Source organism: Eulemur rufifrons, chromosome 1 (assembly GCF_041146395.1).
Source record: "Eulemur rufifrons isolate Redbay chromosome 1, OSU_ERuf_1, whole genome shotgun sequence".
Lineage (NCBI taxonomy): Eukaryota > Metazoa > Chordata > Mammalia > Primates > Lemuridae > Eulemur > Eulemur rufifrons.
In genome coordinates, this window is record NC_090983.1 from 19,094,293 (window position 1) to 19,107,511 (window position 13,219).

The following is a 13,219-nucleotide window of genomic DNA, read 5'->3' on the forward strand; positions in this document are numbered from 1 at the left end:
AGTGAAGCCCCCAGAGAGAGCTACGCCCTCATTTCCAGAACTGCATGGCAAAGAGGAATGAAAGCTGCAGATGGAATTAAGGAATTCAATCAGATGACCTTGAGATAGGGAATTACCCTGCCTATCCAGGGAGACCCAACGCAATCACAGGGGCCTTAAAAGTAGAAGGAGGAGGCAGAAGAGAGCAATGCGACTATGGAAGGATGCCCCAAAACGCGCAATGGTGTTGGTTTTGAAAATGAAGGAAGTGGACCATGAGCCAAGGAATACGGCAGCTTGTAGAAGCTGAAAAGAAAAAACAAGGAAACAAGTTCTCCCCTCGCGCCTCCAGAAAGGAAAACAGTCTCGGTGGCCGTCCAGTGATACCTGTGTCAGACCTCTCTCTGGCCTTCAGAAATGCCAGAAAATAAATTTATGTCATTTTTAACAAGTTCATGGTAATTTGTTACAGCAGCAAACAGAAAACTAATGCACCAAGTGGCCTCTCTGTGGGTCTTCGGTCCTCTGGCTGAACAGATTGCAGCAATTGCCACTGTAAAGGGAGAATAGGGACCGTGGCAGTTCTCAGCATACTCAGGAGAGGACGCCCCAGGCTTTCTTGGTGTATCTACTCACTTCCCTACATGTTCACAGACCGCCCGCCTGCACCTGCTGCCTGCTGCCCCCTTCCCACATGCCTCCACCCTTTCTCCACCTTGTCCCATCCTCCCCAGGGTGGCAGCTTCAGCATCAAGGACTCAGAGTCCCAGCCCAGCAGACCCGTGCCTCAGCCCAGCCTCACCCATTTGAAAGACTTACAGTAAGTTTTGGGATGTGACACTTATCTGTCCATGGGGATTCAGTGCTTAATTAATAGAAACCCATGTGGCTTGCCTCTTCTGGCCAGAGATGGCTCAGCAGACTCAGGCAACTGGTGATTCATTAGCATATTAATGAGTTGGGCTTCCCGCACCCCACCCCCCATGCCCGCTGATAATGACCTAGAGAGTAGTGAGCTTTGGGGGCACATGAGGAAGATCCAGAAAAATGATGCCAAAATGACCCTCTGTGAGGAAGTCTATGTGAGGTAACAGTTCCCTAAATGAGTAATTCTCAAGGGAGGTGTGAATCGGAGTCACCCTGGGAATGTCTTCCACACAACACACCAACGCACACATTCTACTCCACCAGAATTATCATAAATCCATGAGGACCACTGCACTGAGAGCTTATCTGTGAGAGCATCAACCACAATGTAACTGATGTGCAAATCATACTTACAAACCACCCCCTCCCAACACACACACAATTTTCATTTGATCATTGTTTTACGTCTAGTTAGGCTTTGGCATGAAGCCAAGACTAAGAAGCTGGTCTAAGCTGCAAGACCCCTCTAATTATCGGCCTGCTCCCCATCAAGCCCTCCCTCGCACCTGCATGTGGCAGCTCACCTCGCAGAGGGAGCTAGAAAGGGAGAATGGAGGGATTGTCCCCCCGCCCAAAGATTCCCAGAGATACATCCAAAGAAAATATCCCACTGCCAATGAGACCTCTGAAACAGCAAGAATACCTCCCTCACTCATTTAACAAATATTTATTCTGCAAAAATGTAAGAGGTGTCACCCTGGATCAGGCCAAAGATGCATGGAGCCCAGTACTGCAAGCTTTCTGACCACGTGCTGGAGAAGGCCATTGACTGGGGCAGTGGTCCTCTGCCGATATCCCCCTGACTTCCTGGGGCAGCCACCAGATCTGAGTTAAGTGTGCTCTTGATTTTACTGCACCTGCATACACACACCGGTAGGGCAGTGATGGGCCTGTGCTCTTTGAGCCGACTGTATCGCATAACTCAGTTTAGGGCAGGTGTGGCTTGCTGTGAGTGAGGGGACAGAGGTGAGTCCAAAGGAGGAGCCCATGTTCAAGGGGACATGTGACTGCCCACTGGAGACAACGTATGAGAGTATGGGCAGGGTGCTCAGGCTGATACAGCTCTACTCATGAGGACCACAGCACTGAAAGGAACCCGGGTGAATTATGCTTTCATAGATGCTAAAAGACATTGTTGATTGCATTATAATAGTCGCTGACTCATTAGTGCTATCTTGAGTTCTTTAATCGTATCAAGCGAGTTTTCAATATTATGCCACAAACACAAAAAGGTTGGAAGCTGCTAGGTTAGGGACACACCCTCATCCCACTAACATCACTTAAGATTTTCTGTGACCTACCTACCTATACCACCTTTGGAAGGTAGTAATCTCCACAAAATGTATTAATGGCTCTATAAAGTGTGTGTCTTTTTATTTTTCCTTTTTTAAATTTTTTATCAATACATAATTGTACATATTTATGGGGTACATGTAGTATTTTGATACATGCATACAAAGTGGAATGATCACAGTCAGGATAATTATCCTATCCATCACCTCCAAACATCTATCATTTCTTGGTGTTGGGTGTGTCCTTTGAAATTTTTTTTTAAATTACCTGTTTAACACTTCTAGGGATGCTCCTTTCTTCTCATAGGGAAGGAGTTGGAAATCACAGCCAGGTTTGCCCTGTTTCAACCCTGAATAGCCTCATAAATATGTGCCGTGAACTCCTCAGCCTCTGCGTTTTCAGGATGAAGAATCCTCTGTAAAAGCAGATGGAAGGTCTTGCATGAGCTGGAGCTATAATTTTTAGATCAAACTCTCTCTGTTATTTTTATTTGAGATCCAGCAATGAGAACGTGTTGGCACCACGGCTTGTATGAGGAGCAGAGCAACCACTTCTGGTTCATTATCCTTCCCGACAACGCTGGACTTCGCGCTGGCCTGCTTTCTGCCTCGGCTCAGGGCTCTGTCTTCGGGATACAGTTAGCAAAGACCCTTAGTTTCTGTTTCTTAGGGCTGCAAAATTCCAATAAAAGTTAAAGAAGTGTTGCCTGATCCTAAAAAGTCAGGGTGAAGAATTTCCTACCTCTCAAATATGTGTAGTAAACTTAACATTGTTTTTTTATTATAAAAGCAATACGAGTTCACTGTAGAAATTTGGAAAATAGCACACACACAAAAAAACCTCACTCATATTCTCTGTATGTATCTACATATAAATACTTTAACATAATCAGGACCATACTGTTGCTAACCTGCTTTTTTGGTGTATTAATATTAGACGAGAACATTTTGACAAAGATGCTTGACCGAACTTTAGCCAGGATACTCTAAGCCCTCGAGACCTCAGCCTTGGTGTCTGTCCTTGCCAGGCCTGTGTCTCCCAGTTGTAGCAAGAATCTTGCTAAGTCAATTTAGGAAGAACCTCCCCCGCTTGGCATCTGATCACCCTGGCCTGCCTTCAGCAAGAACCCCCCTGACCCTGTAATTTTCCATCCCGTGGCCCCCAACCCTGCCCCTGGGCTGCAAATCCTTCACTCATCCATGCCATCTTCAGAATTGGGCCCAGTTCTACATCGAAGTCTCTTTCCCCTATTGCAATAGTTTCTGAATCGAATCTGTCTTTGCCATGGTAACTGCTGTCCAGCTTTCGTTTTAACAATTTTCTTCTGTCATTCACTTATGTAGATCTTGTTCAGACATAATTTTTCATGGCAGAAGGCGTTCTATCGTGTGGGTGTATCAGGATTTATTAAGCCTGCCCATTACTGCTGGCTAGTTATTCCATTTTTAATTTTTCACTACTTCAAACCATCCTTTCAAACAGTATTGCATATTGAATCCTAATCTGTAGTTCGCCACAGAGAAAAAGGTTATCGAAGGTGAGTCTTAAGATTGCTAATTGTGTAACCGTGTGACAAGCAGCTAATTGACACTCACTTGGGCTGATGAACTCTGACGGGAGCAAAGATACAAACAAATGGAGACGACTTAGAGCAATTCACGTGAAAGCCTGAGATGCTGTTGCTTCAGTGGGCTTGGAAAAGCAAGGGCATCAACCAATTAAACTGAATCTAAAATGTATTCATTCATTCATTTATCCAATCTGAAATGGCAAAATGCACCATTTAGTTTAGGTCCCATTAAGAAAGAAAAAAAAAGGTGCTAATAATCACACGATGCTGTCACTTGTGAACAGCATCTAAGTTATTCCAAAGACAGAAGGCCCAAGGAAGACAGTCTTGCTAAAGAGATGCTGGGCAGAAATAGAATCTGGGTTGGAAGGGAATCAGCGAGTGGTTGAGTCTAAGGCAGTTTCACCCTAAAACCAAGGCCTATATTTAGCACATTGCGAATAGACATCCTATGACTATGACGAAAATCAAGCTGGCCGCCCCGGGAAAAACCAGACTGGGATTGCCAAATCGTGATCATTTTATTAGACTGCGTGTTATCTTGAAATGGTAAAATAAGCCTTCGGACTTGGCGCACAGCACTTCAGTCATTCTCATCGACTCTCAGCTCCCCGACTTCGCCAGGCTGTTTGGTTCTTCCACGCACTTTCAAAAACAGTTCTCTCTGCCTAAAACACCCTTGCTCGTCTAGAAAATACAATGCAAGCCTCACCTTGCTGGGGGGCCCTTTCCTGACCTCACCAAAGGGGCACTAGAGCTGCCAGCCCCAAAACAGTAACCACTCCCTCCTCAGACCCACCACTCACTCCGTGCACTCGCCTCTGTGTCAGCTGGGCCCCCTTGGTCCAAAACAGCCGGGCAAAGACAGAGCCCAGACAGAGGGCTCTTCCCTTGGTGTTGCTGATTCTAGGAGCCGGAATCCCGCCTGATTTTTCATCAAGGTTGTCACGGTCTGGTAGCAATAACCTTAACCTGCGGCTCTTTTTAACTCTGAACTTTCTGAGGATGGTAAAAGGATTTGATGAGAAAGGCAGAGCCCGAATGAGTTCTACATACATTTTACTAAAAAGTTCACTTTATCCCATCCAATGGAACCATGAGGCTGGGGGCGTCCTCACATCAGCTGCCAGATTCCCTTCCCTCTGAACCAGGACAAAAGCCTCAGCTTTAGTGCGTAGGCTGTTCAGGTGTGGCCTGGTCTCGTCCAAGCTGTGCTGCCAGCTCCTCCAAACCTCACCCGTGCACCCCGCATTTTATTCCGCATCTCTAGTTCTCAGTTACCAAATCTCCGAATGCTCAGAGTTTGTTTTTAAAACCTGAGCTTAAAGAAAAAACACGCTGCCTGCCTTTCTAACAAACCGTGCCGAAAAGCCTGGGCCTGTTGGTATGGCCCAGCGGCTTTCTGGCTAATCTGGGCATTAAGGTCTCAGACTCCCAGTGTGCTCTGCTGCCTGGCTGGGAGATCATTTCAAATTCCTTTTGGCGGGAAAGGGAAGTTCCTACGTGGAGTGTTGGCCAGAAAGCCAAAATTGTTCATTCCTCAGGACCCATGGCCACTCAGGAGCTGTGCTGTTTAACCACTTCATGCCCACTGGCTTGTAGGTATCAGGAGTCCTGATCACACTGTGCTTTGATTAAGAATTTCCATATGTTGGCCGGGCGCGGTGGCTCACGCCTGTAATCCTAGCACTCTGGGAGGCCGAGGCGGGTGGATCGCTCGAGGTCAGGAGTTCGAGACCAGCCTGAGCAAGAGTGAGACCCCGTCTCTACTAAAAATAGAAAGAAATTATATGGACAACTAAAATATATATATACAAAAAATTAGCCGGGCATGGTGGCGCATGCCTGTAGTCCCAGCTACTCGGGAGGCTGAGGCAGTAGGATCGCGTAAGCCCAGGAGTTTGAGGTTGCTGTGAGCTAGACTGACGCCACGGCACTCACTCTAGCCCGGGCAACAGAGTGAGACTCTGTCTCAAAAAAAAAAAAAAAAAAAGAATTTCCATATGTATCAGTCTGGAAGTTCCTGGAGACTTGGAACCATGTCTTAATTCTCTTCGAATTCGCAGCATTGAGCACAGCGCCTGCAACTCTCAACAGGCATTAGTTTGAAGAATGAATGCACAAAGGAGGCGGATTCAAACTGGATCTAATTTGTGGTGGGATCTGAGGCCCTGAAGGTGGAGTTCATCACGCTCCCTTACTGCTCTCTCCACTGTACCCCATCCCCGTGTGAGCACCAGTTGCCTAGATGCTTCTCTTTGGCCTTCAGTTGCCTTTGGTGCTCCCTTTTCTCACTGTGCCCCACGTCCACCCTCTCCCCAGCCCACAGAAGATCCACCTATATAAAGTTTGTTCCTGAGATGGCAACACACCCTAGTAAAACCACTTGGCAAAGTTAAACAGCTGAAGAGAGATTATACAGACAGTGCAGGAATGCAGGAAATAAACAAAGAGAAAAGGCAAGGCCCCACCAGGCTGAGGTCTTTGGAGAGCAGCTCATTCTCAGCTGCCTCTGCCTCTCATTTCCTTGGATGCAGTTCCCAGAGTTATCCAGAGCACACATTAGGGAGTCTTCTCTGTTGGGGTGCCAGGGCAGCTTCTCGCTGTCACCCCCACGGTCATCTTTCTCATCAGAAAGCATCCCGTGGTACACAGCAATCTAGGCTTTCACCCTCTGAGGGCGAGCGACCTCTGTCTGTGCTGGATCCCACTGCATGCTGATTACCAGGTGTGTCGATCAGGATGGGCAGGCCAGTTATGCTGTGTAACATACAATCCCCGAATCTCAGAGGCTTAACCCCACACAGGTGTGTTCCATGCTCCATGTGCCTTGCAGATCAGCTGCAATGCATGTCTCCCACCCTTCGGACCCAGGCTGGTGTGGCTGCCACAGCACAAACACTGTCAGTGTCAGTGACAGAGCATGGTGAACCTCACTCCAGCTCTTAAAGCTTCAAGCAGGAGGCGACAGCCATCACTTCCACCCACATTCCATTGGCCAAAGCAAGTCACTGGCACAACTGAATTCAAGTGGGTGGGAAAAGGGAACTCTATCCCACGCCCGTGAACAGCCTTAATGACCAACACACACTGTCTTCCATGGGGCTGGCACTCAATTAATCTGTTTGACAGGGAGAAATAAACCATTTTCCTACCCCCTAGGGGAAGGGCACAGAGAAGACTGTCATTTTCTAGAAAGGAAATGAAGCACGAGCATGTATAATGAGAAGGCAAATGAGCACTGAATTGCTCTACGGAAGAGAAAGATGGGCCCAGGAGAGAGGTCCGGGAGTCCTGAGAGGGTGGGTGGAGGTGTGGCCTCTGTCTAGGGGAAGGGAAACAGAAACGCCAGGGGCAAGGCCATAGAGGGAGGGAGAAAAAGAACATGGCAGCGGCCAGAGGTGGAGCAGAGATGGTTAAAGAGGACTTTTGGAGAGTTTTGTTACGTGGGATATGCTATCCCCCCTTCTGGGAGCTCGCCCAGCTTCGGGAGCATGATTTGTGGGTTTTGAAAGTGGCAACATGCTGAGGCTGGTCTCAGGGCGAGGCCAGAGGCTGCCAAGGAGGCCCAATTACTGTCTACAGGCCAACGTCAAGCTTCACTTTGTTTTGTTTTCCTGATCTGGCTCCAAATGATCCATCCTTGATCCTCCACTGTGTCCCGGCACCCACGCAGGTGTGTGAGCTGTCCCCTGCCCCCCGGGCTGCCGCTCGGCTCTCCCCGCCCTCAGGCCTCGGTTCTTCTTGTCTTACGCATGGGTCTTCCACCTCCTCACCTCTCGAGATGCCACATCTCAGAGGCCACCAACTCCCTTGAATCACTAAGACGAGGTGCCTGTCCCTCTGGGTGCCACAGCCACCCCTTCCTGGAGGAATACCACCATACTGAAATTGCCCGTAGACATACCGTCTCCCCTAAAAGACGATGAGACCCTTGAGGGCAGGGGATAATTTCTACTTAGCTTAAGTTTTTGTCCCCAGCTCCCGAGACAGGATTTAGCAGGAAGCACAACCATAATGATACTAAACAGTAACGAGAGTGACAGATGACATTTACTGAGCCCTGGTGTGTTGGGCCCTGTTCGAAGGGTTTAAGTCCATGGTCATTTTTATCTGTACCACCACCCTGGTGAGAATGATTAGTTTGGGGGAACCAGAAAGTAAGCAACCAGCCCCAAGTCCCACAGCTCTGGAGTCAGGCGGCCTCAGAGGGAAAACCTGCCTCGGTCCTTAACCATGTACGTGCCCCTAGCACCAATGGCCAGTGGCTTCTCCAAGGTTCTGAGCATACACGACTTAGGGTAGGGCTGGCCTTTCAGCTGGAGTCTTCCTGACGCCAAAGATTATGCTCTTAAACACGAGATGTTTGTGGAAAAGGCACTAGCTCCACACCAGACCAGTGGCTTTTGCCCCCTGGACGCTGCCGTCCAGCCTCACCCATGTGAGGCGTGGCTGAGTGCAGCCCATGGGACATGGGGTGAGAGTGAAGAATGCCACCCATAGACCCAGGCCATGGAACCCTCCCACACAGCCCTCCCCAGCCCATCTCCCCCACCCTGCCACCATGCAGCCACCAGGTCCCAGGGGGAGACACGGAGCTATAGACCAAAAGAGCCACTAGGCGGCTGGTGACTTCAGGAGGCAGAGTCCCCCACCCCTGAGACCCTTCCCCAACAACAACACCCCTTCTACCTGGAGATGGAGCAGAGAATAAACTTGTGTTGTGTTGAGCCATTGAGGTGGGTGCTGATTGTTAAAACAGTTACCCTACCCTGACTAAAACAGCACTTCCTAGAGTGTTGATTTTAAAGCAATATTTGGGGCAAGACTGCAGACAAGACTGAAGGAGCTGTGCTATGTCAGCAGGGGCCTGGAGAGGGTCCCCAGGCATGTTAGAAGACATGACATCCACTAGCCTGAGGCCACGCACCTCCAGGGCGGGCTGTGGACTGGAGTCCTAAGGAATGACCGGCACAGAGGATGAGGGGAGGCGGAGGGGGCCGAGCCCAGCCCCTGGGAGCAGGGAGAGGAGGGAGCATGGCTCAGAGTGGGCCTTGGAGTTCCCAGGGGGGACAGGCGGATTTCTGTTTACAAGGACAAACCGGTGCCACTGAGGGCAACTCGGAAGAGGGAAGGCGACAAGGTCCTTCCCAACTGGGGCGCAGCCAGGTGCGCAAGGAGACTGCACGTGGACAGACAGCCTGGGCCACCAGCGGAGACCTGGCCAGCTCTTTCCCAGGAGGCCCTCTGTCACACGAGCTGGCACTGTGTCCCGCGGCAGCTGCCCATTGCCCACTCTCTCTCCTTCTCCTTTTCCTTTCTCTGCACTCTCCTCTCCCTGCCACCTCCCTCCCACCCTTAAGTGACTGCCTTAGGGAGAGATTGAGAGTCCCCTGGGGCAGAGAACCCCCTAACCCTACAAGCAGACCATCCCTCTGCCCACCCACCACTGCGCTGTACGTATTTGTATGTCAACACCCAGCGTGCCCTGCCTGCCCGCGCCAGAGCCATTAGACAGCGTGGTCAGCTTCTGGAGCTGGGGCCTGGCAGGGCTAGGTGTGCCTCCAGGGGTCATGCGTTTGCTTTCATGCTAACCGAGATTGGGAGGGAGCTGCTTCACCTGCAGCCTCGGTCCCCTTGACAGAGCTCTGCTAGCCTGGCTCGAGCTGGCACGAGGCAAAAGGAAATGAAGATGCACTGAGAATCCATTTTTGTAGCCATCTGACCAGCCTTCAAGGTTCCCACCCTGCTCACCAAGTCCGTCCACCAGCACAGCCCTCCAGGTTCCAGCACCGCCCAGCCCTCAACCCAAGAGTGGGCTGCAAGAGAACTTTCTGGAAACCCAGATTGGGCAGTTTTTCAGCCCTCTTCATATTTCAGTGTGCAACAGGTTCCTGTTTGGGTTCAGAGAGGGCAAGCAATTTGCCAAAAACCACACAGACATGATGAGACCCCGGCCTTGGTCTCAGTGTCTCAGAGCTCTACCAAGCAGCCACTTGAGGGGTGTCAGCTCACCATTCCAGAGAACAGCTTGGGAAGTGCCAACTTCTCTGTCAGGGAGGAAGGGAGGGTCAAGCACTGGGTGGATATAAGCACCAGGAAAACATCCGAGAACACGATGCATTCATTCAGTTAAACCTGTGTGTCTGGCACAGTGGTGGCAACTGGGGACACAAAGATGAAAGATGTGACTTCTGCAAGATGGTGGCTTTGTACGGACACGTGTCCGTCTAGCCCTGTTCCTCCCTGCCATATTTGGATGACTGCTTTCCACGTGGCAGGGCTGTGTCCCCCTGGGTGACCCATGCTCCCTGGTCAGGGCAGCAGTAACCCCCATAAAACAGGGGTAAAACTGGACTCTGGCGCTGCACTGATTGTGTTTACACAGAGGCTCTGCTCCTTCCCAGCTTGGGGATCTTGGGAAAATTCCTTACCTGCATGCCTCAGTTTCTTCATCTGCAAAATGGGGCCAACAACAGAGCTCCCCTCATGGAGCTGAGATGGAGACTGAATGAGTTAACACATGGACCACTCTTGAGACAGTGTCCAACCAAGCACTCCCTAAACACCAGCTCTTGCCGTCATTGCAGCTGGCCACACATGGTAATGTAGGTCACTGCGAAGTGTAAGGAAGCAGCAGACAGTGGCTACAGACCTGGGCAAAACTGAATGGTTTTCGCAGGAAACTAGACCACGAATGTGGCTTTCTTTTTTTTTTTTTTTTTTTTTTTTTGAGACAGAGTCTCACTCTGTTGCCCAGGCTAGAGTGCCATGGTGTCAGCCTAGCTCACAGCAACCTCAAACTCCTGGGCTCAAGCAATCCTCCTGTCTCAGCCTCCCGAGTAGTTGGGACTACAGGCATGCACCACCATGCCCGGCTAATTTTTTCTATATATATTTTTAGCTGTCCATATAATTTCTTTCTATTTTTAGTAGAGATGGGGTCTCGCTCTTGCTCAGGCTGGTCTTGAACTCCTGAGCTCAAACGATCCGCCCACCTCGGCCTCCCAGAGTGCTGGGATTACAGGCGTGAGCCACCGCGCCCGGCCGAATGTGGCTTTCTTGCATAGGACTCTAACCAGATAGGTGCAGGAAATCCAGCATTTACAACATGTATTAGGCAAGGGATAAATTGGTTATTGGAATGGAGATTGGCTAGTGAGTTTGGAGTCAGATTTAAACATATGTATGAAAGGCCGGCTCCTGTTCTCTGGCTCTCAACCAGTGCGCTGCTGTGGGAAGAGGAAGTGGGCAGGCCATCACAGAGAGACTTCCGAGAGGCTGTTATGGCCCAGGACCTGGAAAGGCAGGGGTCCTAACAAGATGTCAGTGTAACTCCAGCTCAAGAAAGGTGATGGGTGACTGTAGCTAAATGTTCTCCCAGCCTTGACAACACCCTCCCCTTGGTGTCTTCCCACCTACCCTGCCCCATCCCAGCCCTCAGGGTGGGGTCAAAGACAGAAGGATTTAGCGGGCTGAGCCCCAAGTTCCAGGAAAACTCCTTTCTCCATTCCCCTGGATTAGAAGATTAAGAGGAGAACAAAGGAACAATTCACCAGTAGCTTCTGCAGTTCTCTCACGTCCGACTCAGCCACCACTGAGTTCCCACCATCTCAAGTGGCCAGAGAGGGTTGAGACCAGCTGCTGGCCATAAACAGCGTCTGTGTACAGATGCCTCTCCCGGAGCCACCACCCTGCCTTGCTGTGCGTGCAGCTCGGGGGTAGGAGAAAGTGAGTGTGTGTATGTGTGTGTGTGTGTGTGTGTGTGTGCGCGCGCGCGCGCAGGTTGCTTAGGGAAAAATCAGAGGTAAGGGAGGCAGGTGCTGAATCAGAAAATCTCCCACAGATCTTCTATTCAGGAAAATACTTGAAAACTGGTTCCCACCCAGCTTTCTTAAATCCAGAAGACAAACAATGACCAGGGAAGATGACAGCTGTATGACTGTTTCAACCCAATCTCTCTTCCAACAGAAACACACTCTGCAAAAGAGAGAGATTTGGAAACTTTTGGGAAACTGAGGGAGAAAAAACTTGCCCACAATGTCATCATGGGTAGAGTTTTGAGATATTTCTCTTCCGGTTTCTTTCCCTTTTGTTTCTTTTTAAATATATATAGTTATTACCATGCAATTCACACTTTCTTGGGTCCTGTGATGCTTTCTTTTTCTTAACATTATTCCATAAGCATTTTTCCACGTTCAACACATTCTCCCCATCCCGCCTTCTCCTAAGGTGAAGCCAAATTCGAGACCTAATGGTTGAGGGGGGTCCCACGTGATTCACCACGGAAAGGGAAGACTGAAGTCGCCACGTTTATACTCATGCAAGGCTGCTTCCAAATAAACTACGAGAGACACAATCTTTTCAGTTGCTTTATGCTCCAAATAAAATAGGAGGAAAGCAATGAAAACTGAAGCTGCAAGGAAAATTTTGCTGACTATAAAGATAATTATACTCTAACGTGGATTAAAGTTCCCTGGGTCTTTCTGTCCAGGGTGATTTGTGGTCATATCCTCCTAGATGCCAAGAGATGCACAAAATGTGGTTCCTCTTACCAAAGGGGTTTAGTATTTGGTCATTCTTCATGGAACTTTTCTTCAGTTCCTGCTTTCCTCTGTAAAACAAATTCTCACGCATTCCCATTTTCTAGAACCACAGTCTCCCACTTAAACACACACAGTCCTCTTCCTCACTTACTACAGATGGGAAACATTGAGGGGGACCTAAAAAATATTCCTTTTACTCTGGAATTGGGGGTTTGTTGTAAAATGTGACTTTTAGGAAGTGCTAGCAGACCCTGTTTCTGCCAGTTCTTAGTTTCTCCCCCTATTCTCTACAGAGAGATGCCAGGGTGGGCCTTAATACCATGTCTGAAGCAGAAGTGCGTTGGCTAAACAAGGAAGACGTGGTTCTCACAGGGGATGGGGATTGGTTTACTGAGGGGGTAATCTTTGGAGAGGTGAAGGTCGTGGGGAACAGAAGCCTATGCGGAACAGAGAAGCTTCTGGCCTTAGCTTGGAGGGTTAACACAAACACATCTTGCTACTCACCTCCCCTTCTCTGGTCCAGGGGGCAGAGAGGGAGTTACTAAGACCAAGGGGGAGAGAATGAGTCCACCATTCCTCACTCTCCAGCCTCCCTGGGGGCACCAGCTGCCACCTGCTGGTCCTAAAATGACAAAAAACCCAGCTCTGTGGGTTCTTCATGGAGCTGCCCAACAGGTGCTTTGGCACGGTTTTGCCACAGCCCGTAGAACTCAGGAAAGAATAAAGATGTAAGTAGACCATAAAAGCAAAGATGAGATGAGTGGTCCCAGCACGGAAGGAAAAGAGGTTCTTCTCTCTGAGGTCAGTTGCCCAAAGTGCCGAGAACAGAATGGAGAAGGATTTTTCGTGCTTATGCTATTATAACTGGAGGCTTTGGGAATTGACTGATACCATTAACAACTGG

The 13,219-nt window shown here is 49.4% G+C and overlaps 1 long non-coding RNA gene across 1 annotated transcript in view; it reads right to left on the bottom strand.

Annotated features, from left to right (window-relative positions):
* Nucleotides 1–13,219, bottom strand: part of LOC138391408 (uncharacterized) — an 89,105-nt gene that overhangs the window by 29,800 nt on the left and 46,086 nt on the right. The window contains exon 4 of the long non-coding RNA XR_011234844.1: nt 616–619. This is a non-coding gene — a long non-coding RNA (uncharacterized lncRNA). The remainder of the gene's footprint in view (nt 1–615; nt 620–13,219) is intronic.